Source organism: Camelus bactrianus, chromosome 4, assembly GCF_048773025.1.
Source record: "Camelus bactrianus isolate YW-2024 breed Bactrian camel chromosome 4, ASM4877302v1, whole genome shotgun sequence".
In the NCBI taxonomy this organism is placed as follows: domain Eukaryota; kingdom Metazoa; phylum Chordata; class Mammalia; order Artiodactyla; family Camelidae; genus Camelus; species Camelus bactrianus.
Genome location: NC_133542.1, coordinates 50,606,853 through 50,633,638, shown reverse-complemented (window position 1 = coordinate 50,633,638; position 26,786 = coordinate 50,606,853). Strand labels below are relative to the sequence as shown.

General features: G+C 39.0%; 1 protein-coding gene across 7 annotated transcripts in view; it reads right to left on the bottom strand.

Annotated features, from left to right (window-relative positions):
- The window catches only part of PLPPR1 (phospholipid phosphatase related 1), a 486,000-nt gene that overhangs the window by 281,735 nt on the left and 177,479 nt on the right, over positions 1-26,786 (bottom strand). For all 7 annotated transcript variants that reach the window (XM_074361920.1, XM_074361916.1, XM_074361919.1 and 4 more), the window contains 3 exons: positions 9,717-9,803; positions 8,213-8,270; positions 6,466-6,558 (listed from right to left, as the gene is read on the bottom strand). The gene's annotated coding sequence lies outside the window, so the exon portion shown is untranslated. The remainder of the gene's footprint in view (positions 1-6,465; positions 6,559-8,212; positions 8,271-9,716; positions 9,804-26,786) is intronic.

Sequence of the window (26,786 nt, the reverse complement as noted above, 5' to 3'; positions counted from 1 at the left end):
CTCGCATCCCATGGGTTAAAGTCAGAGATGTTCAATGCCCTCTAACGCACAGAACAGTGTCCACAACAAGTAACTATCTGACCCCAAATGTCAACAGTTCCAAGGCTGAGAAAGTCCGATTTACAACCAACTCAGAGAGCCACATGTCATGACTGATGAAAAGTACAACATCCTCCACTCAGGGACTCTCTCCTCGTTCTCACTCTGCCTTTGGGGGACTTAACTGAGCCTGAAGGAAGACCCCTGGGCCCTCCAGCTGGGGAGGGTTCTCTGCCTCTGTGGTTTGTGGTTATTTGATGCTGCTCCTTGTGGCCACATGGTACCACTAGTCTGAAACACAAGAGGTTTGTCCTTACCTCTTGTTTTCCCATAACAGCCCCTGATGATCACCAGAAATATCTTGATGTTGCCAGCAGGATGTAGGACTACCTAAAAGCTTTTTTGCCTTTTCTGGAAGTCAGGAGAGCCAGAGTCTTAGGTGTGGTATGCCTTCATCAACCTCTTAAGTGGGTAATCCACATGACTTTCAAGTCTTGCTGATGAGGCAAGTGAAAAACAGCAGTGAAAAACAGAACACCAGTAATTTCTCGGTGGTTTCTCCTGCTCTGTTGCATGTCCAGTGACTTCCCTGATTCTGGGAATGATTTCTCTCACTCTGTCTGCCTGGCACCATCTGGGACTCTGCCTTTCTTCTCTCACGCTAGGACCTCTGAGTCCTGAATTCTGCCCCTGGGCATACTGCACACATTTTTACCAGCCCTGGTGGGATGGGAGAGGTGAGGAAGGTAGTACCTTTGGAGAAGAGAGTAACTCTCTGGTAGGACATCAGAGTTACAAATGGATGTCTCATGGTGAAGGCAGCTGAGCCTGGCTTTTCCCATGGTCTGCCTGCCACGACATAGCCTCACCAATGCTGATGGTTTGAGATTTTCCCATTTAGACACTCCATACCCAATGTGTGCTGACACCAAGTCCTTATCAAAATCCTTATATCATGGAATTGTACTGATGAACTTCTGAGCTCCTTGAGGGAGGAAAAGACTGTCTTAGTTATTTCCACAAAGTCAGCATAAAACACAGTGCTTAGTACATAGGAAGCACTTAGAACTACAGAATGAAAAAAAGGCCACTGAATGAAACATTTCCAAGTGAAATATTAGCGACGATTTATAAAGAAAAATAGGACAGAAGAGCTACCCAGAGTATACAACAGGATATTTCATACAGACAGCTTCAAAGATCAGCACACAGTTCTTCCAAAGCTTTTAAAAGCACAGTGGAATAAAAATCAGACAGATTTTATATATATATATATTTCTGTAATTTGGAAATAGTGGCAGAAAATTGATTCCTCTGTCTTTTTACTTTTGGAAGACAGTAATAAAATGTCAACGTCCCCATTTGAATTATTAGTCTCACAAGTTTAGTTGAAAATTTTACCTGCAAGTTAAACAATAGAGATGCCCGGATGGGGTTTCAGAGGCTGGCGAGCCCTCTCTCCAGTCTCAAGGAGAAAACGACCAACATCAAAGTGTTCTATGGACCTGTAAGCAGCTTCTCTCCAAATACCCACTTTGATCTAAAGGCAGCTTAAAAGCTAGCTTCTTTTAGAGGTGGTTTTCACTCATATAAATGAGCTTTCTACTGGTCTCGTTTAGCCTCACGGTCAGGGAACTAGCCTGCAAGTGTATTTCATTAACAGGAGTTCCGATTTTATACCACTGGGTATACGTACTTGACTCACAGGAGAAATGGATGCAGTCAAGTTTGCACTTACATTTTTCTGACTCGTGGGTCCTTTTACCAAACTGTTGAACCACCTGAACTAAGTCTCTAGATTAAGTCTGAAGTCTTTCTTATGTATCAGATATAACCTATGTTGGAATCTCCAGTTACCTCAACAAGTGGCATAATATTATCAATAAAATTTTTTATTTAGTTTATTTTGAAAGATTGCCTTTATTGAGCAAAGAATGGACTCAGGTGAAGGCTGTGATATGAAAGTAATAATAATTATAGCCAATGTAGTCAATATGTATCTCAGTTTACATCCCAGATGTGCAAATAAATACAACTTTATAATAACTATTAGTAACTTGACCTAATGTCTATTTCCCATTCCATCAAGATGGCTGAAACTTAATCTCAGATAATTTGGGATTCCCTCCCCTTGCTTTAGAGTTGTGTGTAAGTAACTTAACCCAGTGCCTTGGCATTTAATGAAAGGGATGGGACCCTAATCTGGTCTTCAATATCTTATGTCCATGCAGATTTCTCCTGAGGTAGCTATTACCTCTACTGGTTCTCCATCATTACTCTGCACAGATCACCACTAAAATATCACGAGCTTCTCTCTGCCTGCCCTCTTTGGTCTGACAGCTCTCTCTCCTATTTCCTTTCATTTTATGGGCACAAAATGTATTCTAATCTTTCCTTATCATGTGAGGATATCAAAATCTCTACCAAACTGGCCAAGACCCATTCTCTCAAAACTCACCACATCTACTTCCTCTCTGAACCCTAGATTTCCTCCAGAAAGCAGAATACAGGGTCTATCTCCCTGAAATAATCCATCCCCCTTCCTCTAGCCAGGCTGGAAAAGTAGACCTCTATCTCTTTAACCCTAACATTTTGGTCATGCCTAAAATCTTCTCCAGTCACCTAAGAGCCTATGCTTTTGGAAACAAAGTCGTAACAGTCCTTTGCTTCTGTTTTCTGTCCTATCCCATCTCCTCCCTGAGCAAAGAGCATAGAACTTCCAGATTCTTGAATAGGGTACGGGTGGGAGGCACAGGGAAGAGTGAAGCATCAGGGGAAAAAAACAGGTTAGTATCTCAAAATGTTATCTCACCACACTCACATCTACTGAGTATCCTCCCCTTGTCAATATTTTTTTAATTGCCTCCTGTGCTTGGGTTGTGTGTTTTGTTTTTCTGTTTACTCATCTTTCAATTGGAGTTCAATGACTGTCGTGAGATGCCTTTGTTGAATTGTCACTACTCCCTGAGGTCTACCTGTTCAGATTCTGCACTTTCCTCCACACGTCTAAACAGAGCCCACAGCTTCACGTATGATTCCTACACGATATTCATCTAGTGATGTTCCACTGGGCTGAAGTTCCTCAATATTCCCTTTCTCAATCTGGCAGCTTCTCTCAGCCCTTTGTACTCACTACTCTTCTACATCTCTGTTTTCATTTCTTTGGCTGAAAAAATCCACACAAGAGATTTGTCTCAGCTCATCATACAGTGCAGTTTTCTCCAGGCTTCTCTCCCTCCTGCACTACTGTTGCCTTTGGAGTTGTACACACTACATGGATTAGAGAAAAGGACTCACCATTCAGAGGGTTAACAGACTGGGACACTGTCAGAGTGGGAAATAGATGATTTGGCTTAGTCTGGCTTAGAAGACATTTTATGCATAACTGTATAATAGCTCTGAGTTTTTATGACTGTGTGACCCTTCATTTTCCTGGAGTTTGTGTATAGAGAGGGGATCAATTAGAGTTTTTCAATACCGTCTGGAGAGACTATTTTAGGTAGAGTACATGGTGTATCAGCTAGGAAAGTGCTTCTCAACCCTTCACCCTTCACTGATGCCATCGAGGAAAAGGCAGGCCAGATTTTAAACTATAGTCTCTTCTTTAACTGTCATTGCCATTGTGAATTTTGCAATTTTTTTCATTTTCTTTTGGATTTTCAATGGGATTTTGATAGCAAATCCATTAATCACATCTAATCTGCCATCCTGTAAACCCATATGTCCCAAAGCTGTAATTTTTACCCAGATCTATATAATTTCAAACCCCCATGCTTTCTGCTACTTCATGTTGCCATTTCAGGCAGGCTTTAGAAGAAGCGCATTCAATTCTGCTCCTAAAATACTTGAGTCTATTTCAGAATAGATTCTAATCTGTTATTATAACTTTGATTTGTATTTTCTGAATCCTATCAGGGAGTTCAGTAGTAAAAAAAAAAAAAAGTGCTTTTGTGTGGTCTATACCTCAGAAACATTGGTTGTTGGGAGCAGGTCCTGAGAGAAATCAGCAGAAGGCATGTAACACACTGATCACACACATTAATGAAACATCTGCCAGTGATCTGGGACTCTGTGATTGGGATATGATATGACAGAAGAGGAAAGGGTCCAGGCTTTGGGTCTCGATGGTTCCAGATCCAAATCCCTGCTCTGCCACTTTGTGCAACAATTCTGAGTCTTGGCTTCCTGATTTGTAAAATGGAGGTAATGATGTTCACTTCCCAGTGTGGTGGGGAGATTGAGTTTATGTCTAAAGCTTTGGACACATACAGAAAGTACATTAAGAATATTATTTGTCTTATCAGGTTAGATACCATTGATTCCAAGTAACAGAATACCTAATTCAGGTGGTTTAATTAATAATAAAGGAGATGTGTTATATTACGTAGATGGAAAGTTTTAATATAGAGTGGACTTCACATGCAATTGAACACAGCAGTTCCTGATGTCAATCAGGACTCCAATCATTTGCTGAACTTGCCTTGCTTTTTCTCTCATTTGTGAGTCAGCTTTGTGTTGAAGGCAGCTTCCCTCATGCTGACAAAAAAATGGTTCATCACACTCTCCAAAGGGAGGGAATAAGCCTTTGTTCCAAAATTACTCACAGGAGTCTTGAGACTTGTCATTCCAGAAGCAAGTGTCCAAGGAGATGGAACCACTGATTGGCTCAGCATCAGGACTATGCCTTGCGAGCGGGATACAAGACCACTCTGCAAATCCTCCAAATCTCCACCCTTTCATTTCTTCTCCATTACTCCCCCACACCTCCAACACTTCTAAGGAAACATTTTCTAGCCTGGTTTGAGAGACAGAGGAAGATACCTCCCCTCAAACTCTCAGATTTTTTTTTTTCTATGCCTAGAGTTCTCTACAGATACTTAAAATTTTATGTTTTTGGAAACCAAAGTCTGAAAGTTCTTTGTGTCTATATTTTACCCCAGCTGTGTGTATCCCTCCTCTGTGACAAGGATCACCTGATACTTAATTTTTCCTTTCCTCAAATCAAAAGAGTTAGAAAGTCTTGCAATTATTTAAGTCAAACACTTAGATTTGTCTGTGAAGATAAGATACACTACACACATATTACTTATTTCAGCAATCATCAGCATTTTCATCTTGATGTGATTTTTTTTTTCACAGCTGCCTTCATATTAGCAGCATACTCTTAAGGAATACCTTGCTGATACCACTGAACAGACATTTCTAATCCTCAGCCTACAGGCACAAGGACTTGAGCATGCACAAAATCTTGATATACTCCCCAAGAAGTCCTCGTGGGAGCCCCACTAGTTCTTGGTTTATATTCCTTATTAGCAGTTATAGCTGAATCTAGGTATTCTTGTTTTCACAAGCTCTTCGGGATTTGATAGCTGAACCCAATAATCTTTGTTTGGGATTCTCCTTTTGTTCTCATAGTTTAAAAAGAAAACCAGCAACAACAACAAATGACTGAGAATAAAGAAATGCAGCTTTTTTCAATTCCTGATCAGTAGAAGCAGAGCTGTATTTAGTTCTGTATCTTGAGATATTTTGGCTGGTGTTTGTCCAAACACAACATTGCTCCAATAGATCTATGTGTAACCATCAAACAAATCTACACACAGAAAGACAAACAAGCAAAGCTTCCTGGTTTCTAGAGTGACTTCTTTTTTCCTTAAAGAATATCTCTTTTTTTCCTCTCCATACTTGAAAGATTGGCAAGGTCATAATTTATATATGGCACTTAGCACATACTCAATACATGTTATCTCTCCTAATTACTATTATTATGTGAAGAAAGCTGTATATTCTTCCTAAACTACTGATCTGGGCCTTCAGATCTATTTCTCAAGACAGCCTCCAGCCTTAATTGAAATTGGATATCTGAGACTTTTCAGTAAAGCTACAAGTAAGGGGTCTAGACGTGTTTGTTAGATTATTTTAAATACTGTCCTATGTCATTAAAGTTATATTTATATGTATAAATATATGTTATATTTATATATAAGTATTATATATCATATAATAAATAAACATATATATAAAGTGTTAATGTTGGACTTGGTTAAAATTCTAAGGTACTTTGTCTTGTCTGAAAACATTGTTCAAGAAATTTAATAATGATAAGCCAAGGGGAAATGTATAAAACTTTGAGGAAGAAATAACCTGGTAGTTCATAACCATGGTCTTCAAGCACCCTTAAAGATAATGAATCACACCTAGGACTTGTCAAATCCTGGACAGGAAGTCTGGGGTCCAGATATGAAGATCACTGAGGTGGACAGCCCATGAGGCTAACAATTCCTCGACAATGAAGTCATCTTCTACATAGAGAGCCCTTTTAACTAGGCTCCTTCTTTTAATAGTTTGCCTATAACAGTGTTTGGTACAGAATGAGCACTTAATACATGTGTATTAAATGAATAAATAAATTAGTGAATGAGCTACCTTCAGATTTTGGTGTGTTCTGGCACTCCAGTCACCTTCAGCCCAAGCAATGGCCTTCAACATTAGAGATTTTCAGACAGATATGCAAAGATCCTAAAATTAAAACACATCCCCACTGAGCCACATGTTAAAAGAAGCCATATTTTCTCCCATAACACATTAACCCAGAAGAGATACAAGCATGAAGACATATTGCCAAAACCTACCTCAACCCATTTATCCATTTAGAATATCCGAGTGTTTCTTTGGGGAAAACAGGTAGTGTTAAGAATCGGAGTCATGGAGGAATGATGCAACATGTATTTCTCTCCAATTTTTTTCATTAGATTTTCCAACTTGGGACAGTCAAATGCAAAACTACAAACGGTTAGGAGGAAACAAGTTCTTTGGAGGAGACCAAACAGGGAAGTGTTCTCTGTTAGTCTGGAAATTCAGTTTAATCCATCAGTCTGCTGTTGTAAACCTCTGGAGTAGAAAGAGAAGTCCAGTCTCCTTCAGACTTCCAGGCTATAGCCAGTTGCCCCAACTCTACACCTCCTGGCCTCTCCCTTGGGACTTAACACCCCAGCCCTGCAGCCACCACGAACATGATGAAGCTGTAGACCAATAGTTAAGAATATGAGTAAAAAACTAAGTAGGACATAAGAGTAAACCATTTTCCCAACTGTATATTAGATCAATTGTGTATTTCACAAATTCATTTTTCTAACAGGGTTCAGTAATTATAAATTCATCAAAACAAACAAACTGATTTAATCACAAAATCCCAGTTTAGTTTTAGCCTCCCACTTAGGTTGATGAAACAACGCAAAAACCCCCAATGTGGCATCTTGGTGTTGATCTAAGCTTCCCAACCACCTCAGAGGTAAAACATTGCCCCTACTTGACAGATTTGTGTTTGGCATTGAATTTGATGCCACACCTCTACCATACGGTCAGAGGACATTCTTCAATTTTTAATCATTTTCCAAAATCTTTAGTCTTCAACACTTTGCTGACAAGTGTTACTTATTAGTAGAATTAACTTCAGCTGCCTCGACCAATCTAAAGAAGGCTGGTGCACAGATTCTGGGTTTTTGTTTTAGTTTTTCCAGTGTTTATGTTCTTAATACTATAGGTACCAATTTTCTAAAAATCAGCCTTTTGTGTTTTATATTAGCAATACTGACAAGGCCTGCATTAATAACAATTATTGGAATATTGATGAATGCCCTTTATTTTTTTAATTACTACTTTTATTATTCTCCAATAATTCTTCCTAAACTTGATTATGCTGTTGAGAGAGTAGCACCCATTTGTGGGTGACTAAAAAGAGCTATCAGAGGGGATAAACATTTGAAATCAAACTCCTATCCCTCAGACAAAGTCAAAAATATACACATTTATAAATACTTATTTAAAGCACTGTCCAAAATTCAAAATAAGTACAAAGTATTTACCACTGGCAAGAGCAGAACTTCTAAGTCTGATGTGAAAAAGGATGAAAATTCTGCCAATTACTACATGCTTGTCACCATTGTTGGTATTTATAAATCAAAATAAGCAGTTTCTCCAAGCTCCGTGGATGCCTGTCTGTAGCTGGAGTAATCGCATGAAAACCATGCCACACTGAACACCCAGCTGAACGTTTATACAGATGAAGAAACACAGAGAATCGCAGTGTGGAGTGGCATCCATGCTGGGCCAACAAGCAGCTCAGTGCAGGGGTTAAGAATGTGGACTAAGGGCCCAGGCTGACCCAGCTCACCTGCCATGCGGCCACTTTGTAGCTGTGTTATCAAGTCACTGTGCCTCTATGCTTCCTCCTGTATATAGTAAGAATGATAATAATAGTAATAATAGATACATACATCCATACCTCATAGAATTGTGAAAATTCAAAGAATACATATAAAATACAATATAAATAAACAATAATAACCACAGCTTATGCTTACTACTCAAAATAGCTGGACATAGTCCCGGGGGTGTATTAAGTATAAGCCATAGTTGTCACTGTTTTCATTTTCATGCATATCTGGAGAGGTCATGATGTCTGAGGTGGTCATTCTGTACTGAGATGCCAGTCAGCATGTGTAAAGCAATCAGAATACCAGTCCTAAGAGTCTGTCAGGAATTCAGATAGTGGCTATGTGGTGGTCAGGCCATCCAAGCCCCAGTGGTCCCTTAGTAGCCAGTCAGTCAGAGGCTGTCAAGGCATGTGCTCGGCTTGCATACTTCGCCAATGCCTTTCCAGGGGCCTGGGTAAAATCTGGCTTCTCCAGGAGGGTGGGCCCAAAACCAGCCACAGCCCAGATGGGGACGGATGGTTACTGCTGGCTGCTCATGTACAGACTTCCTCTCTTTTCCTTCCTCTCTCCAGGCTGGCCTCTTAGACTTTAAAGTGCCTCCCTAAACTCCCTGACTCTCTGGTGGGGAGACGAGGAGATCTTCTTCCACTGCAGCTGTTCCATGGGCTATTCCAGGGGGAACTTAGTCCCTGTTGAAGCCCCCAACCTAGGTCCCAGGGGAAGCAGAAGTCTTCCTTTCCTCACCCACCCTGCAACTCAGTTCTTCATTCATATTCACACACACACACACACACACACACACACACACACACACAAATCTGTACAAAAGTTAACCTCTCTGACTCCCAGGCCCTTTCGTAGTAAGGTCCTGAAGAAACAGCACAGCCAGTAGGCCACCAGCAGGGACAGGCATTAGAGCAGTGCTGTCCAATGGAACTTCTGCAATGATGGAAATGTTCTATCATCAGCTTAGTCCAATATGGGAGCCATCAGTCAAATGTGGCTATTGAGCATTTGCAATGCGGTTGGTGTGGCTGAGAAACTGAATTTTTAACTTTATTTAATTTCAACCCATTTAAATAGTCACTGGTGGCTAGTGGCTATTGTATTGGACAGCACAGTTTGAGAGACAGCCTGAGTCCAAGTTGCTGCTCTGCATTTCCTGGCCCCACGACAATAGGAAAGTGACTGTAATTCTCTAAGCCTTGGTCTATCACTATATCTGGAAGTAATATATTACTTAACTCATAGTGCTGCTGCAAAGATAAAATAAACTCTTTCACTGAAGCACCTAGAAAAGGATGTGATTTAGATTAAGCTTTGAGGAATATCAGCTATTATATGCTTTTGACTGAAGCATTATGCCATACATCAGAAATTGACACATTGTAAATTGAGTATACTTCAATTAGGAAAAATAAATAAATATATATATATATATATATACAATAAAAAACTTACTTATGTCTTCCCATGATTCAGCTGGGTTGCTCTTCTCAGAGTACTGATTGGTTGAAATAATTATACCAAAATCATGCTCAGTTGACCCTTAAGAAAACACAGAAAAAACATCAACCGGCAGTACCTGATGGGACTATAACAAAAGCTATCCAAAACTGTATCCTGGGGAAACACGGGGACAATCATGCCCAGTGGAGCCCTGGAGAAACATATCTAAGACTTTTTTTTTTTTTATCAAGAGATATCTTATCCTGTGGATGTTTCAAAGGCTGAGTTATAATAAAATTTCTTACAGCAATTACAGATTTTGTTTGGCTGAGTCTGGAAGGGTTGAGCCTTGCTTGAAATATGTGACAGAGATATTTAATAAAGAGTCATCAGCATTCACTCATCAAAGCAGGAAATCAATTTAATAATTTTTTTTTATTGAATACCTGCTCTGTGGTAAGTACAATGGAATCCACAAGAATAATATGACATTGTGTCTGAAGAATTTCACAATGTTTTTGGAGATGCAATCTTCTCAAAATGCAAATGGCAGAAATATGAAGTAGGATTAGGTGCTGTGGGTGTCTGGAAGACAAAAACTCAATGCTGGCTGAAGTGGTTGATGGGACCTCTGTGGACACAGGTGGCAACAAATCACAAAACCCAACAAAGGAGCAGTGCTCATATTCCAGGGATGGAGAGGTTAGTATGGGAGGAATCATTTCTGAAGCACATGCTGTGGCAGGCATTGTTTACACTGTGCAGGCTGATATGCAAGTTACCCATGTGAGTTTCCTTTGGATTCAATACATTCCACAAATATTTATTGAGCATCTAATATGGGCCTGGCAAGAACACATCAGAGGCAGCTTGTAGTTTGCTTACACTTGTAGACTTGAAAGCTTCATGTGGGGTGGAATCTGCTTGATGCACGGCAACTTCATATCCCCATAGTCATAAATCAGAATGCCCTAGTACATGATGATGTAACTTTACATGGTTATCATGAAAACAATTCTTACAGAAATATCACCATTTAGGTGACTAGGTGTTCACTTGAAATCATCACATTAGCTTTATGTTTCATATTTTTAAGTTTCAGTGCCCTTTATTATTTCTTTTAAAAGAATTATTTTTACAAAGATTCCTACTGAGTAGATCAAAATCTTATTATTTTTAAAACAGTCATAAGTACAGGTCTATAAGAGCTTTCCTATCTCATGTTCTAAGCAGGAACTTTGAAATGTAAATTCTAAAATCACAGAATCATATAATTCTCTCCTAAGAGTACAAACTTCTGTTTTTGGCAAGGTATCTAAAATAAGCAGGGAATTTCTTTAATTGGAGGGGCCAGTAAACCACTCACCCACTTCCTGCCAAAAATGTTTCAAAGATTCATAAGTCAAAATAAATAAATAAAACTAGTTTAAAAAAAGAAAACTAGAATATGACAAGGAATACATGTATGTATATGTATGACTGAAACATCATGCTGTACACCAGAAATTGACACATTATAAACTGACTATATTTCAATTAAAAAAAAAAAAGAGAAAACTAGCTCATTCCCCTTGCCCCTGTTTTTCATATAGAAATACTGACCCTTCCGCATCTGAGCCAGAATAAAGGGGGTGTGACATGCCCTTCATGCCCCACTCCCCACAAAAGTGTGGTCCCTGGACCAGCAACGTCAGCATTACGTGGGAAGTTGTTGGAACACAGAGTCTCACACCCCGCCTTAGACTGACGGAATCAGAATTCGCTGAATTTGCTTTTAACAAGATTCCCAGGTGATAGATATACACATGAGAAGTTGAGAAATACTTCTCTAAATAACATTAAAAAATTACTTGCATTAACTTGAAGATACAGTGCCAGTTAACTCAGCTCTATGTACTTAGATCCCTTCACAGCCAACTACATGTAAACTGGTCCCGCAGAACAGACAGGGATAGTGTTTTCATGTTGAAACAACGAAGGATTCTTAACAGGTGCTGGCATTCCCTCTTCTCAAATAAATATTGAACATGTATTTTTAAAATACCCGTTTAAAGACAAACTGTTTCTCACCCAGGTCACCGACATAACTGTATAGTCATCTTTCCCATCGAATGTTTCTTTTTTTAAATTAATGTCAGAGGTATAAATGCAACCTAATAAGTACAATAAACAATCAACTATATCATGATGAAAGGGGACTGGAAAGACTGAGGAAGAAAGAAGTATCGAGGTGATCAAGAGAAATGGAGGGGCCAGCAGGGCCAAAACCAGCAGTTCTGTGGAACCCTTGCTTCCTTCCTACTCAAAGTGCTCCTCTGAGACAACCTGCCCCCATGCTCTAGGTGATGGAGCAGAAATGGAAGCAGGACCGTAAGACAGGAACACTCATCTGTAAGACAGGAACACTCATCTATAAAACACACGCAAGGGCATATGAAATTAAGTCCACTCTATGTCTAATTGATATTAAAACTTAAAAAAACTGAAATAGAAGTGCATCTTTTAGTTTGGAAAGATTGATTTAAAAAAAATCAAGGAGGACCTAGCTTATAGTTGTTGCCTTTTTGTAGTTGTTGGCCACAACCAACAATTCCTTATGTTTGTTTTTTGTTTTTTTTTAAACATTTTTTATTGATTTATAATCATTTTACAATGTTGTGTCAAATTCCAGTGTAGAGCACAATTTTTCAGTTATACATGAACATATATATATTCATTGTCACATTTTTTTTCCTCTGTGAGCTACCATAAGATCTTGTGTATATTTCCCTGTGCTATACAGTATAATCTCATTTATCTATTCTACAATTTTGAAATCCTGTCTATCCCTTCCCACCCTCCGCCCCCTTGGCAACCACAAGTTTGTATTCCATGTCTATGAGTCTATTTCTGTTCTGTATTAACACTTTTTTTTTATTCCACATATGAGTGATCTCATATGGTATTTTTCTTTCTCTTTCTGGCTTACTTCACTTAGAATAACATTCTCCAGGAGCATCCTGTTTGCTGCAAATGGCATTATGTTGTCATTTTTATGGCTGAGTAGTATTCCATTGTATAAATATACCACATCTTCTTTATCCAGTCATCTGTTGATGGACATTTAGGCTGTTTCCATGTCTTGGCTATTGTAAATAGTGCTGCTATGAACATTGGGGTGCAGGTGTCATTTTGAAGTAGGGTTCCTCCTGGATATATGCCCAGGAGTGGGATTCCTGGCTCACATGGTAAGTCTATTCCTAGTCTTTTGAGGAATCTCCATACTGTTTTCCACAGTGGCTGCACCAAACTGCATTCCCACCAGCAGTGTAGGAGGGTTCCCTTTTCTCTTAACAATTCCTTATGAAAAAGAAGATACAAAACCATTGCTTGGATATGGGTTTCTACTCTTGTGTAAAAGCAAATTTATGGAAATTCAAGTCTAATATCATTTTCTGACTCAGTCCCTATAATGAAGGCTGGCAGGTTTAATACAATTAAACTAAACATAATCATGTAATCATCAGGAAAGAAAGTATAAAAAGGACCCTAATAATAGTGGTGTGCTGTTAAATGTCTAACAACTATCTTTCTCAGGTGAAAAGCCCTAACTGCAGCATTTGCCTATTTCTATGACATAAATGCTCCCAACATGGTTGGTTTCAGACTACCATTGTGATGTCACTGAACACAGAGTTTGGAAGAGACTCACACAATTGGTTCTCAGTAACCCATAAAAGCTGCTCCAGCACACTCCTAAAAGTAACTGAGTGTGCAGACTTTTCTACTCATCAATTTGATCTCTAGTGCACAGGTATGTTTATTTATACCATGAAAAGTTTGGTGGTTCTACTGTTAATCTTAACCCAAGGTGGCCAGGGCCAAAGTTCAGATGAACAAGCACATGAATTTTGAAGTCGCCTTCTTGTTTTCTGATTTTCAGTATATCAGGGACAGCCTTCAAAGCCTTGCACTTTTATCATATCCTCCTGCACATCAATCACTCTCAGGCTGATGTTTTTAATATCTGATAAAGATGGGAAAAGTACTTGGCATGGCTTATGTTTTGCTTTCCTGGATCTCTCCCCCAGAGTTTCTGTCTCTCTGTTGGATGTAATCATGAATGCTGAAGATAGACATGAAGCAATGGTCATGAATATGTACACTTTGGAGTACTTCGTCAGAGTTTTTGACAGCAATATTCCTCAAGATAGGCAGATAGATTAAAGTTCAGGTGGTTGCTTCAAAAATAATTTTAAGGTAGACATTTCTAGCACATACAAAGCAGGCTTATAAAGTTATTTGTCATAGGTGGTATTTTAATCCCATAATAGAAAACAATGTTACTTATGAGTAGAATTTAAAACACAAGACATCACAAAGCCTTATTGCTATGCATCATGTTCAACTAATTAGACAAAATCTATTATGCACTTATTGTAATATACATGAAGATGAGCTTTCTCATTCAAAAGAGTGTCTTGTTAACATTTACTTACCAATAACTCTGAATCTTACATAGAAATATTAATGATAACACATTAAAAGAAGACAATTCACAAGACTACTACAAATTAAGGCTGTCATACAATCTAATGCCAAGATCTGGGGTAAACTAGTAATAGTTATAAGAAATATGGACATTAATTTAGAATATTGACCCAAGCATCAGCTCATGGCATTAACCAGCTTTCCTTTATGAAAAAAAGGGCCACATAAAATAAGGTAGGAAAAATCTACTATAACCCTTGCAACATAACATGACACTGAAATAAAGAGCAGCTAATATTATTATAGATGTAAAAGTAAGGGTCTTATAGATCCTAACTCTGGCTCCACTGCTCAGTGGTTATACAATGTCAAGCAATTTATCTTACTCCTCATCTTTGAAATGAACATAAGAAGGCTTACTTCCCAGAGGTATTTTGAGGATTAGATGAGATAATAGAAGATGATACTTATGCTGGTACACAGTAAATTCTCAAGGAGGGCTCACTGTTATGATGATCTAAGAAATCAAGAGATTGGATTTTTTCAAATTTCCTTCTCATCCTAACAGTCCTTGGTACTAGCAGTGGGTCTCTAATACAGGACTTTCATAATCTACCTCTTTCAGAAGACTGTGGGATTTACAAATCTATTTCCTTTTAAGTATATTTTTTCCTAAAACACTGTGGGGAGAACACAAGAAAATTAGAAATGCTTGCCTGTCCAATCACCTGCATGTCCACTGCCAAGATTCTCATGCAGGTGCTGAAATCAAGAAGCAGGAGTTACCATAGGAGGTGACCCTAACCCTGTGGGTCTCCTGGGTCATTTAAATTAACTCACTCCATCACTTTCTCATTTATCAACCTCTTGGTCTCTTGGTCTAACCTTACAGGGCAACTGCACAGTCAAGGCAGGTGGTCCCATTTTCTAGGGCTATTTCATCAGAGAGTAAACGCAGTACTGAGGACCTGACTACTGTCCCAAAGGAACTTGAGTGGCTAAAGTCAGTGTCAAGCACGGAAGAAGAGACAAGAGCAAGCAGCAGGCAGCCAATCACCAACCGCACTGCTTCCCAGAGCCCCAGTCCTGGCCCTGGGAGCAGAAAGAGCACACAGCAGGAACCCAGTCAATCCTCTTCATCCTAGCGATGTCCTGAAAATAGTCAAAAGTGGTGCAGACAGAAACACTTTTGAAGGATCAAGAAAGTGAATGAATAAGAAGGCCCAGATGTGAGTACCCTGAATGCTAGGCCAGAACAGAGAGTCACTAACTAAAAAACTAAACTGATATACAGCTGCCATAGGAACTTGGAACAATTCTCCCCATCACCTCTTAGAGAGGCAGTGAGGAAACAAGCTTCAGGTTTACTCTACCTAAATGTGTTCTCAGTAGCAACCAACTAGTTAAGCTACATGTAAATAATTCTTATACTTTCTACCTCTCTGCTAACCACTCCCTAACGTTTCTTAGAGGAAGGGCCCAGCATGTGGAAACCACTTCTTCATTTGTCCCTCTGGAATTTTTAGTGTCCATCTAATTATTTATTTATTCATTCATCCAACTTGTAATTCTTGCACACACACTTTGCTTCTGGCACTAGACCAAGGACCTGAAAGTGTAACAAGAACATGACCTGATTGGTCCTGCTCCTTCAAGGAGCTCTCATTTGGGGGAAGGAGACAAATTAACAAATCCACAATTTGTCATAGCATTGTAGGTAAAAGGAAGGCTCGGTAAAGGGGACAGCGAGGGGAGTGTGTTCTCAGTCCCACGGGTAGTTCAGTGTGACTGGGAACGTGCTAGGAGATGAGGTCTGAGTCTGCAGCTCAGGAAAATGATACAAGCTAGAGCCAGACCTTTGCAAATCCTTGGCCTCAAGAACCTTGCTGAAGCCATGGAAGACAACCACATCCCCTATGGTGCACAGTGAGCGAAACACAGACTGTTAAATCAAATAGGGAGGCCATTAGACTGACATGACGCAAATGTGGCAGTGGTCTCTCTAAGCAAACCAAAATCTAAGCCTATAAATACCTCAAGGTTACAAAATCAAAACACTAAGAACATTCAATCACACACGGCTAACTAGGCTTTAAGCTAGAACCAATCAAATAATTTCCTTTCTTTGCTTCCACACTTTCTCTGTGTAAGCTTTTCCCCTGGCTCCTAGTTTGGCGCTGCCTGATTCCAGTTGAGTTTTGCTCAAATAAACTGAGGCATATTAAACATTTTAACAGTTTATCTGTTAAGTCTACAGACCAAGACCTGCTATGGACCTGATGATTTCTTAGCACTCTATTCACCTGTGAACAAGCTTCATCACACTAGAGCCCCTCCTCCGTCTAATGCCCCCTAATATCCAGGCTCAACCAGCTACCATTTCCTGCCCGTCCATTTTCCAGTGCTGCCCTCAAGTGTCACTTACTTCAAGGTAGAAGAATAAGAACTGTCAACTCTACATTTCTAAGTGACAGTGGGGCTTTAGACACAATTCTGCTCTGGAGAATCCTTTTATAATGGGAATAATCATTTCCAATAGAGCTGGGTACTGCATCAGCCAGGAAAAGATATTGACTTTAAAAAAAAAAAAAGAGTCTAAACCATATTTTAACCTCCAGATGTTGTTAAATAAGCGTTTTCCACCAAGTCACTTAGCAGCAGTTTCACAGATTTTACAGTCTTTTGTTTCAGTGCTGTCTTTGTAGGAATTGAGACAGAAAAGGAGCCTGCTTTTTTCTGCTGTTGTTCTTGACTAGACAGATTGATCTCACTGAAGCTTTTCAATTTAAGGTTTCTGACTCCTTTGGGCTGGGGAAGCCCCAGGTTCTACCCTTTGGACTTAACATCGTGGCAATTCCTTTTTTAATTGTATGTCTTCTGACTGATCATTCTGCTGCTATGTATTGTAATTCTCTGCCCAGGCTGTCTTTTGGAAGGAAATACTGACTGCCAGTTTTCATTTAAAGGCTGGGAATTTCCTCGTCCATGTTGATGGAGGCCTCCCATAATCCAGGTGCATCTTGTCCCTCCTGAAGCTGTCCAGCTCCACCAACACAGGGACCCTGTGGTATGGTGGGAAGAAGATGCAGAGGACCCACACTGACATCCGGGGCTGGTTTCATGGACATATGACCAGTGCAGTCACTCAGGGCCCCACACATGGAAAAGCCTCATACCTGGCTTAATGCTCTGCTGTCACTGCCTTGAAATTATTAACAATTTTAATAAGGGGCTCCACATTTTCATTTTGCACTGGGCACCATAAATCAGGTAGCTGGCCCTGCTGATATTATAATTCCTACTGATAACAAGAGTGAGCTTTAATGTTTTATCAGGTCTATTTCTTCAGTGGAGCAAAACCAGTTTATCTCTTCCAACTATCACACCTATGGCTGCACACATGGTAAACCAAATTTCAGAGAAGGCCAAGGGCACTATACACTGGGGGATTATGAACTGACACACAACCACAGCACAACTTCTTTACCAAACTCCGGTCCATTTAGGATAATAAAGACAGAATTATCAAAGTATTGAAATCTTCCCAAACTGTGCCCGTTCCAGGTATAACTTCAATCAGTTTAAGAGAAGTTCCCTAGAGAGTAGTACTTGAATGATCCCCCCCTCCAAAAAAATTTCACAATTTACAGCAACCTGGGTCTGTTTTCAGGAAGTGTAAAGGGAGATGCCTCTTTGATTAGATCCTTTATTCATCTAAATAGAGTTAAACTAAAAACCAGGTTAACAGAACAATGTTCTGTTTTCTTCCTTTTAATCTACAAACACCTGCCTTGTTAGAATAGCAACCTGATAGGAAGGCATCTCTCCAATTCTGAAAAGGTTTTATACCTAATATCCTTATTTAAATTTTATCCTGAAGGAAAGCTGTTATCCTGGACTTCACTTATAATCACAGGATACTCAGTTGCCAGGGAAATCAAAATGCCTAAAATTCTGGCTACAAAAGAAAAGATCTAGATATGTAGAAATATAAAATACATCCTGTGTGTGTATATATATATATATATATATATATATATACACACACACACAGAGACACGTATATGCACACCTATATACATATATATACACACATACATTTATACATATGTACATATAATGTCTTTCAACTAATGTAGAATAACTTTGGAATACTGATTCATTTTGTTGGTTAAAATCTGTTACAGAGGCAGTGGTGTACTGGAGCTGCCTCACTGGCTCCCAAGCACCAAATATACACATCTCTTTCCAACTTCAAATTCAGGATGTCATGTCGGCATCCTGAAATCGACCATGATGGGAACACGTATATCATGGGGACAGGAGCTACAGATCAAGGCATTTCTCCCAGAGATCGATTTACTGGGGCACCACCCTACAATGCTTACTGTAAAGGATTCTAAATGAAACTTGGAAGTTGTGAAAATTAAGACATTGCTAAGATTCAAATGATTAAAATGAAATAAAACTGGTAAAGAATGATTAGAGTGGAAGTTTTAATTAAAAGAAAAGAGAGAACTGGGAAAATAACATTTAACTCCATCAGCTCTAACCTGTTGCTGTGGACCCTCTTCCAGGGACAGCATATAATAGTCTAAAATACAGGAGTTAAATCCTTCCCTTGCCTGAGCAACATTGCACCTGAAAAATGCAATTAGTGAGTATGTAAAAGTCCATAGGGGTCAGGGCCACCTAATATCATAAGTACAAGTCATAAAAATAGATAACCACATAAAATATATGCCTTCATTTTCTCAAACTCAATACTATTAAAAGAAACACAGTTTTATAAAGACAGAGAGAATTAAAACCATTAGAGAGCCCTATTTAATTATCCCATTATGCTTAAGTGTATAAAAAATAATCTAAGCATTATAAAATAACATAGAGAAACAAAATGATTAGAACAGAATAAGAAAATTGTCATTTCTTTTTCACATCAAATATAATCATGTGAAGGAATCCCTTCCCAACAGGAGGCCATGAGAAATTAAACAAAGAATTTATTGCTCAGCTGTCTGTGGCTGCAGAAATTTATGACCACAGGGGAAATTACACCAGATGTGTTCTGTAGAGGGAAATGGGTCCACTGCATTTCATTAGTGCTGGTAAAGTTCTTACAGGAATAATCCAGCCAATTTCATTCCATCATTTCAGCTTTTAGATATATCAAGAACCACCAACCAGAGCCCACAAAATACCCAACATTTATTATCTATTGACTTACTTTATTCTGCAATTCTTAATAGAGGAGAGTTAGAGAGAGGCATAGGGAAGGTATATAGGAAGGAATCTTAAGGTCAGGTCTGTAATTTAGAAAAGAGTTCGAAATTTGTAGATATGGACAGGCATATGTAGAATAGATTATACTGTATAGCACAGGGAAATATATACAAGATCTGGTGGTAGCTCACAGTGAAAAAGAATGCAACAATGAATATATGTATGTTCATGTATAACTGAAAAATTGTGCTCTACTCTGGAAATTGACACAACATTGTAAACTGACTATAACTCAATTAAAAAAAGAAAAGAGTATTCCATATACTCTTGTTTCATAATACAAATTAAAGAAAGCAAATCTAGACAAAATCTTCTGGACTAGCAAGAATACAGAAAAGATGCAGTGTAATCGTGTGTTAAAGACATTACTTTACACTGCTAACTTATTAACACTCTAGGAGTAACTATTAATACTCTAGGGTTAACTGTTAATACTCTACGCTAACTATGAATGCTCGAGGTGGGCTGTGTGCTGAGCACTGGTCAGAATGCTTTACTGATATTAGCCCATTTAATCCTCACAACAACCTTACCAGGTGATAGGTGTCACCTGTTTTGATGCCCATTTTATAAATGAGGAAACTGAGGCACAGAGAGGCTAAAGCACTTGCCCATGCTCATGTAACCAGTAAGTGGCTAAGTCTGAATTAAAAAACCAGCAAGTCTATTTCTGGACTAGAGTCTCCATGTCTGTGCTCATAGCCTCAACACTGTTAACACCCTGCTGCCTAGAACATGAAGAGAGATACCCATCTTGAGAAAGCAAAAGAGATGAAAATATAAAACCACCAAGCAAATCATTTGGGGTAGGACTTTATTATTGTTATTTTATGGAAAGTTAGCTTTATATAAAGTACTATATACATGCATAGCACATTTCTCTCTTTTTCTTTTGAGAAATTTTTCTACCTTCCCGACTTAACTCTCATTTATCTCTATGAAAAGACTTCCTCTTTCCCACCACCTGGAATGGCCACCATCCAGAATACAGTGTTGCTTATGAGATAATTTTTACATGAGTGAATGAATGAATCAATTAGTCGTTTAGTCAATGAGTGACATAATAGCTACAGAGTTAATTTGGCATGGAGTTGAAGAGTGCTTGATGTGGTTTATTTAACAATTCAAGGTGTTCTCAGAGCATCAGGACAAGCTTTAAAGCTTTCTAGGCTAGAATTATGAAGCCCTAGTGTGAATAAAATGGGGAACTAATACTGGGAAAAATAAAGGAATTAGTCCTTAATGATGTGCCAACAATGTATCAGATGCAAGACTGTTTATATTATTTAATTTATTATTTAACTCTCACAACAACCCATTTAGCAGATGAGAAAATGGAGGATCAACAAATAAAGCAATTTGTTCAAAGTCACACTGGCTAAGAAACAGAATATCAGGGATGTGATCCAAATCTTTCTTCCAAAGGTCTTTTCACCACCACCCAATATTTCAGGTAGGTAAAGGAGCAAAGGGCAGGTGTGGTGGGGGTGGGGAGGGAGGAGAGATAAAGAGAATGAAGTGAGAATAAGATGAGATTTAGCCAAGAGATCAGCTTTAGCCATGAACCTCAGTCACCACTCTAGTTTGCCCTAGAAATATTCAGACATTTATTTTAATCCCCCAATTTCCTTAGCTGGGATTGAAATAAGAATGACCCAGTTATCACAGTCCTCCTGACAGCAAACTCAGGGCTGACATCCAATTAATTCGGGGCTTCACTGTGTGCAGGCCTCCCCATAAGGGAGAAAGACTCAACATTTCTTTCTCACCTCTGAGTTGGAGGTAATTGCCCTTGCACAGGAAATTCTAAACCCCCACGCCCCCAGGCAGCAATCTGGCCATTCATTTACAGAATCTTGGCACTAACCTGGCAGCTGCAAGTGCCCCTCAGCAGTTACAGCGGTCTTTTGGGACACCTGTTCTTCCTAATTGAAGGTGATGGGCAAGAGGCTAGTGGAGAAAAATTGGCAGCAGCTCCTGTAATGCCCTGTGATTGGACAAAAACTCACAAGGAGCCCTAGTGTGAAGGAAGTTCTGCCAATAGTAGCATTTCTCCAAAGAAGAACCAACCTGAGTGCATGCAGTAAGTAGAGACACCCAACAATCCAATGATGAGCAGTAGAGAAATGTTTATGAAGAAGTGGATTTAGTGCAATGCCCTCTCCTCATTGCCAATATTATGCATTTCAAAATCGGCAGCATTCACATCCTCCTTCTCTGCCCATCCTCCTCCCACTTTTCAGTAATTGCTTAATGGATGCTAAAAGCATGATGAGGAATGTAGTATACCCAATTTATTACTACAGTTCATTTCATAGATAGCAAGCCCACGCCCTGCATGCTGTGGTGAATATATAGGTTACATTTAGAGATCGATATCACTTGGCTGCAATTTGATAAGTGCTTCTAATTTAATTTCTAGCTGTGGCATTTACTTAATCAAAACTTTGGCAATGAAAGCCAATTCAAACAGAATATGCAATAAGCAGATTGGGAAAAGAGAGGAGAAATCACAGGGTAAATAGTCACAGCCTTTAAATCCATGATTTCCATTCACTATAACTTTAATAAAAAACTATCAGTCTTTTAACAAACATTCACAAACATCAACTGTCCCAGCACTAGAGGAAAACATAATGATGACAAGGTATTCTAGATGGAGGGACCCTAGGTAGAAGATACAATCAAATCACAAATGGCACCATCAATGTATGGGAGGCATGTAATAAGGTCTAATGGGAACTGTCCTATTAACTAAATCATGTATAAATACTGTATTGATATTGCATTATGATCTGATGCTTTTAATCACTTCAGATATATATTACAGTGTCATTTTTAAATTATACAAATACATCCTACTCAGGATATTTTAATGGCAGCTTGGACACTGTTCTTAATGTATCTAAAAGTTATTCTGTTTAGGTGTCTAATTTATTCAAGCCCTCAGGTAGAACTATTTTGTTGTATGTAACCAAAAATTATTTCTGTCCCATTGGAGCTTCTGATTACAGCATGATTTTCTTCCTTTTGTATTTTAAAGGCATTATGTCTTCACAGGAAGAGTTATGCAACCACACATGAAATCGGCTACATCAGCCCTTTTGTTTGAAATGTTGGACCTTTAGAATACGGCTAAAATAAGAAGAAACAAAGTAACTTGCAAGTCAATGATGAAAGAAGAAAGAACCACAGCAAAGGTACCAAATTTCAACTCAAATCTTTAAATAAGACTGTAAAGAAACGTCCCCATCACCTAAAAGACAGAAAAAGAGCAGAGTTTTGCCACACCAAGTAGAGGAGATGCAGGCTGCTCTCCTGGCCTTCCTTCTCTTGGATGTCTTCTCTTTCCTGCCCCTTTCCCAACATCTCAGGGCATCAGCAACTTTCAGAAGCGAAGTTCTTGAGCTCAAAATGCAGTGGAAGGCAGACAATTTGGACACCCTAGAACTTTGTAAATGATTCCTGTGGATTCCTTCCTTGGGATTCAGGAAAGGGACACATGCCCCCAACCCCCTACACACACACACACAAAGGTATGTGAGAAGAGAGCTTCTCTGTAAACACAGTACCCCCCAAGAGGCCACCTCACTCCCCTCCCCCCACCTCTTCTTATATCCAGTTGGAGGAGAGCCCTGCAGAGAGGCAGGTGGCACCTGTGGCTGACAGTTTCAACCACATCAAATGTGGAGGACCTAGTTCCTTTTGTCCTTAGCTTTAGGCTTTTGCTGATTTCTGCATTTCTGAGCCAGCTGAAAACACCCAACCCAACACCTAGCACCATGCTGTTATATTAGCATTGGAAATAGCTTCAATGCTTGTCCGTGAGGGAACAGAAAAATAAGAACTGACATATCCAAATTATGTAATATTGTGCCAAGAAAAATTAATGAGATCTATGTACATCAACATGCAGAGATCTCAGAAACATAACGATGAACATGAAATGAGGCAGAATGAAAGCACTGTATTCTCTAACCTCAGTTTTCTCATCAGTAAACAAGGATTCTTTCATTTAAGAAATATTGATTGAGTGCCTACTGTGTATCAGGATCTTAGGCAAGAGGGATATCACAATGGAAAATGAAAGAAAGAAACCCCTTCTTCATAGAGGACATGTTCCAGTGGTACACAACAGGAAGACAGACAATAAAATAAAACTAAATTTATAGTATGGCAGGTGATTATTCTAAGCTATAGAGAAAAATAAAACAGGGAAGAAAAAAAGTAGCATCAGAGGAAGAGGTCTAGGAAATTTTGCATATAAAATCCCACTGGAAAGGTAATATTCCAGTAAAGATGGGAAGGAGAGGATTGAGGAATAAATCTTTGCTATGCAGACATGCAGACAAGCTGGAAAGAAGTTTTCTCAAGCCTATTCTGATTATCACACATCCTTTCCTATTTCCCAGGGTGGATATAAAATGTTCTCTATTATTGTATCTTTTCAGGCATTTCAGTGGGAATCTGTTTGCTGGGGCTTAGAGGAGGAGGATTAAATACTACCATTTGAGCCACTTTTTAACCTGGAACTAATTTTATTTGAAATCAATATATATATTTTAAGGGATTAGGCAAAAAAAATTTGATTGTTACTGTGTTATTCAGAAATAATTATGTCTAATATACCCTGTTCTTCAGCAAAAGAGTCAATACTCAAAAATCTGATGTTGAGAATTTTTTGTAGGCTGAATGAATGGATTTGGCTTTTTTTCCTGAAGAACAATCCAATGTAAGTCAAAATTTCACAAGCTTCCCTCTGAAATTTATTGTTTAACCTAATGCTAGCTACAAAGCAAACTATAAAGTTAATGGCAGAAGAGATTCTGTGGCAAATGGAAGGATATCAAAATTAATGTCTAGAAAGAACTGGGTATGAAACTCCACTTCTTAACTTAATGGACCTGCAATATTAAGCAAGATGATCCCATCTCTGGGCCTCAGTTTCCACATTTATAAATGGAAATACATTCCTGCATCTCAGGAATTGAGGAAAAGGATATATAAATGTTTGCTGGACATCTTTTCCTCTGCTAGATTGTAAGCTCCATGAGGGCAAGGAGCATGTCTGCTGAATTAAACTCAGAGCCCTAGGACCTACCGGCACATAACAAGTGCTTGTTAAACCACAAAATTCTACTGTATCACACAGGGGAATGATATTCAATATCTTGTAATAATCTATAATGACAAAGAATATGAAAAAGAATATATATATATATGCATAAGTGAATCACTATACTGTACACCAGAAATTAACACAACATTGTAAACTGACTGTACTTCAGTTTTTTAAAAGTACCCCAGGGGACTATATTCAATACCTTATAATAGCCTATAATGAAAAATAATATGAAATGGAATATATATATGTATAACTGAATCACTATGCTGTATACCAGAGATTAACACAACACTGAAAACCAACTAAACTTTAGTAAATAAATAAATAATTTTAAGTGCTTATTAAAATTTTTTAAAATGATTTCTTGAATATATGACAATGTATGGAATAGTGTCCAGTATAGAAGAGATCCTTATATATTAAAATATGAGTTTCATCCTTTCTTTTCTTTCCTCCGGCATTCCAGGGATCTTTCTCTATCTAAACCACTTCATTTAGACCTACATTAATAATTATGAATCCCAAGAGTTTTCCCGTTTGGGAATTGACTAGCAGGTGTATAACAGAGATCATCAAACCATAAACATGAGTGAGGCACTGAAAATGGACTCCTGCCACCAGAGGATGATCCCTGGGTGGACACCAAGTCCCTCAGCCAACTCTGGCATCCTAAAGTACAGGTTGCAGCTCTTTAGAACCCTCTTCTGTGACATGAACATAATGCACTGATTTGCTTCCCTCAGTGAGGGCCTCAATCCAGGCATCTTATTCCTGAGAGATTTACACTTTCTGCGTAAACCAGGCACTTTCTCTCAAAGTGTTCAGAGTACAGGAGGGGTCAGCAGATGGTGATAATAGCTTCCTGGCCAGGAGTCAAGACGAAGTGGTTAGAAGCACCAACAGGGCCACCTGTTCCCTCTCCATGGCTTCCATGGTATCTCAGTGTAGAGGGAGGGCAGCTACTAATGGTCCTGGAGGAGGGACTACAGGTGTAAATGGTGTGAAGAGAAGTCACACAATATAATGTTTCGGTGCATTCTAAAGTTAAATTTTGTTCAAAGTCCAACTTCTCTAAGAGTCACAGCACAGTGACAATAGCCTAATCTGTCTGTGCTTCAGTGTCTCCTTCTGTATGACATGATACTAACAGCCAACATCTACTGAGCATGCCTTATGGGCTAGGCACTGTTAACATGTGTCTGCACTAAACCCTTACAATAACTCATTTTACAGATGAGGAAACAAACACATGGAGCAGTTAAAACTATCTGCCCAAGTGCACACAATGGATTATATTACTTGCCCAAGTTCAAGGTCCAATGCAACCAGCCAGCACTCTTGTTCATTATACATTTGTAGGAACTGAATTAGATGGTATGTGAGAAGTGCTTAAAATAGTGCCTAGAATATCATCGTGCTTTGGGAAAACTGCATATAACTGCCTGGCTAGAAATGGGAGATCAGGAAGTTCCATAGGTGGTGGGCTTGGTTAATGAAAATTAGAGTTTGGGATCATCTACTAGAAGCCATGAGAAGCAGTGAAAGTTGGAACAGATGAAGGGAAGTCAACTAAGAGACCGTGGCAGTGATTTATGTGTGAAGCGAGAATGGCCTGCAAGAGCAGGATGGCTTTGAGAATGGGAAGGCAAACGCTCGGGAGAGGACAGAGGCTTTTGAGAAGGGTGACGACTTGGAGAGGCAGTCTGACAGAGAAGAGGACTTCCAGGTGGCTCCCTGAATTGCTGTGGGTGAAGATAATACCATTCCTTTAAAAACAGGTGAGGGCCCATGAGTGAAAGTGGGCTTTCAGAGAAGGTAGATGCACTCCAGTCATGTCAAATTTAAAAAGAAAGCAAAATACGGTGGCCAGACAGTAGATGAGGAGAAAGGTTTCTCAGGAATACGTGGGAGTAAACATGAAAAACAGTACCGTTAAAAAGACAGCTCTAAAATGGAACCACCAAGAGTGAACCTCTGCTTTTATATTTTTCTCTCAACAATCACAATTTGTTGGGCTCCAACTCTTTATTATTTCATTTTAATACTTCCTTTTTTTATGGGAGTAGGAGAGCTTTGTGGAAGATTAAGAAATGTTCACACGTGCTTCTTTTCTGAATAAACTGTTGCATGAAATAATTTATTTTGGTGGATTCTTGGAGCTTGAGTCTTCATCTCAAAAAGAGAAGTTTCTTAAAGTGGCTTCT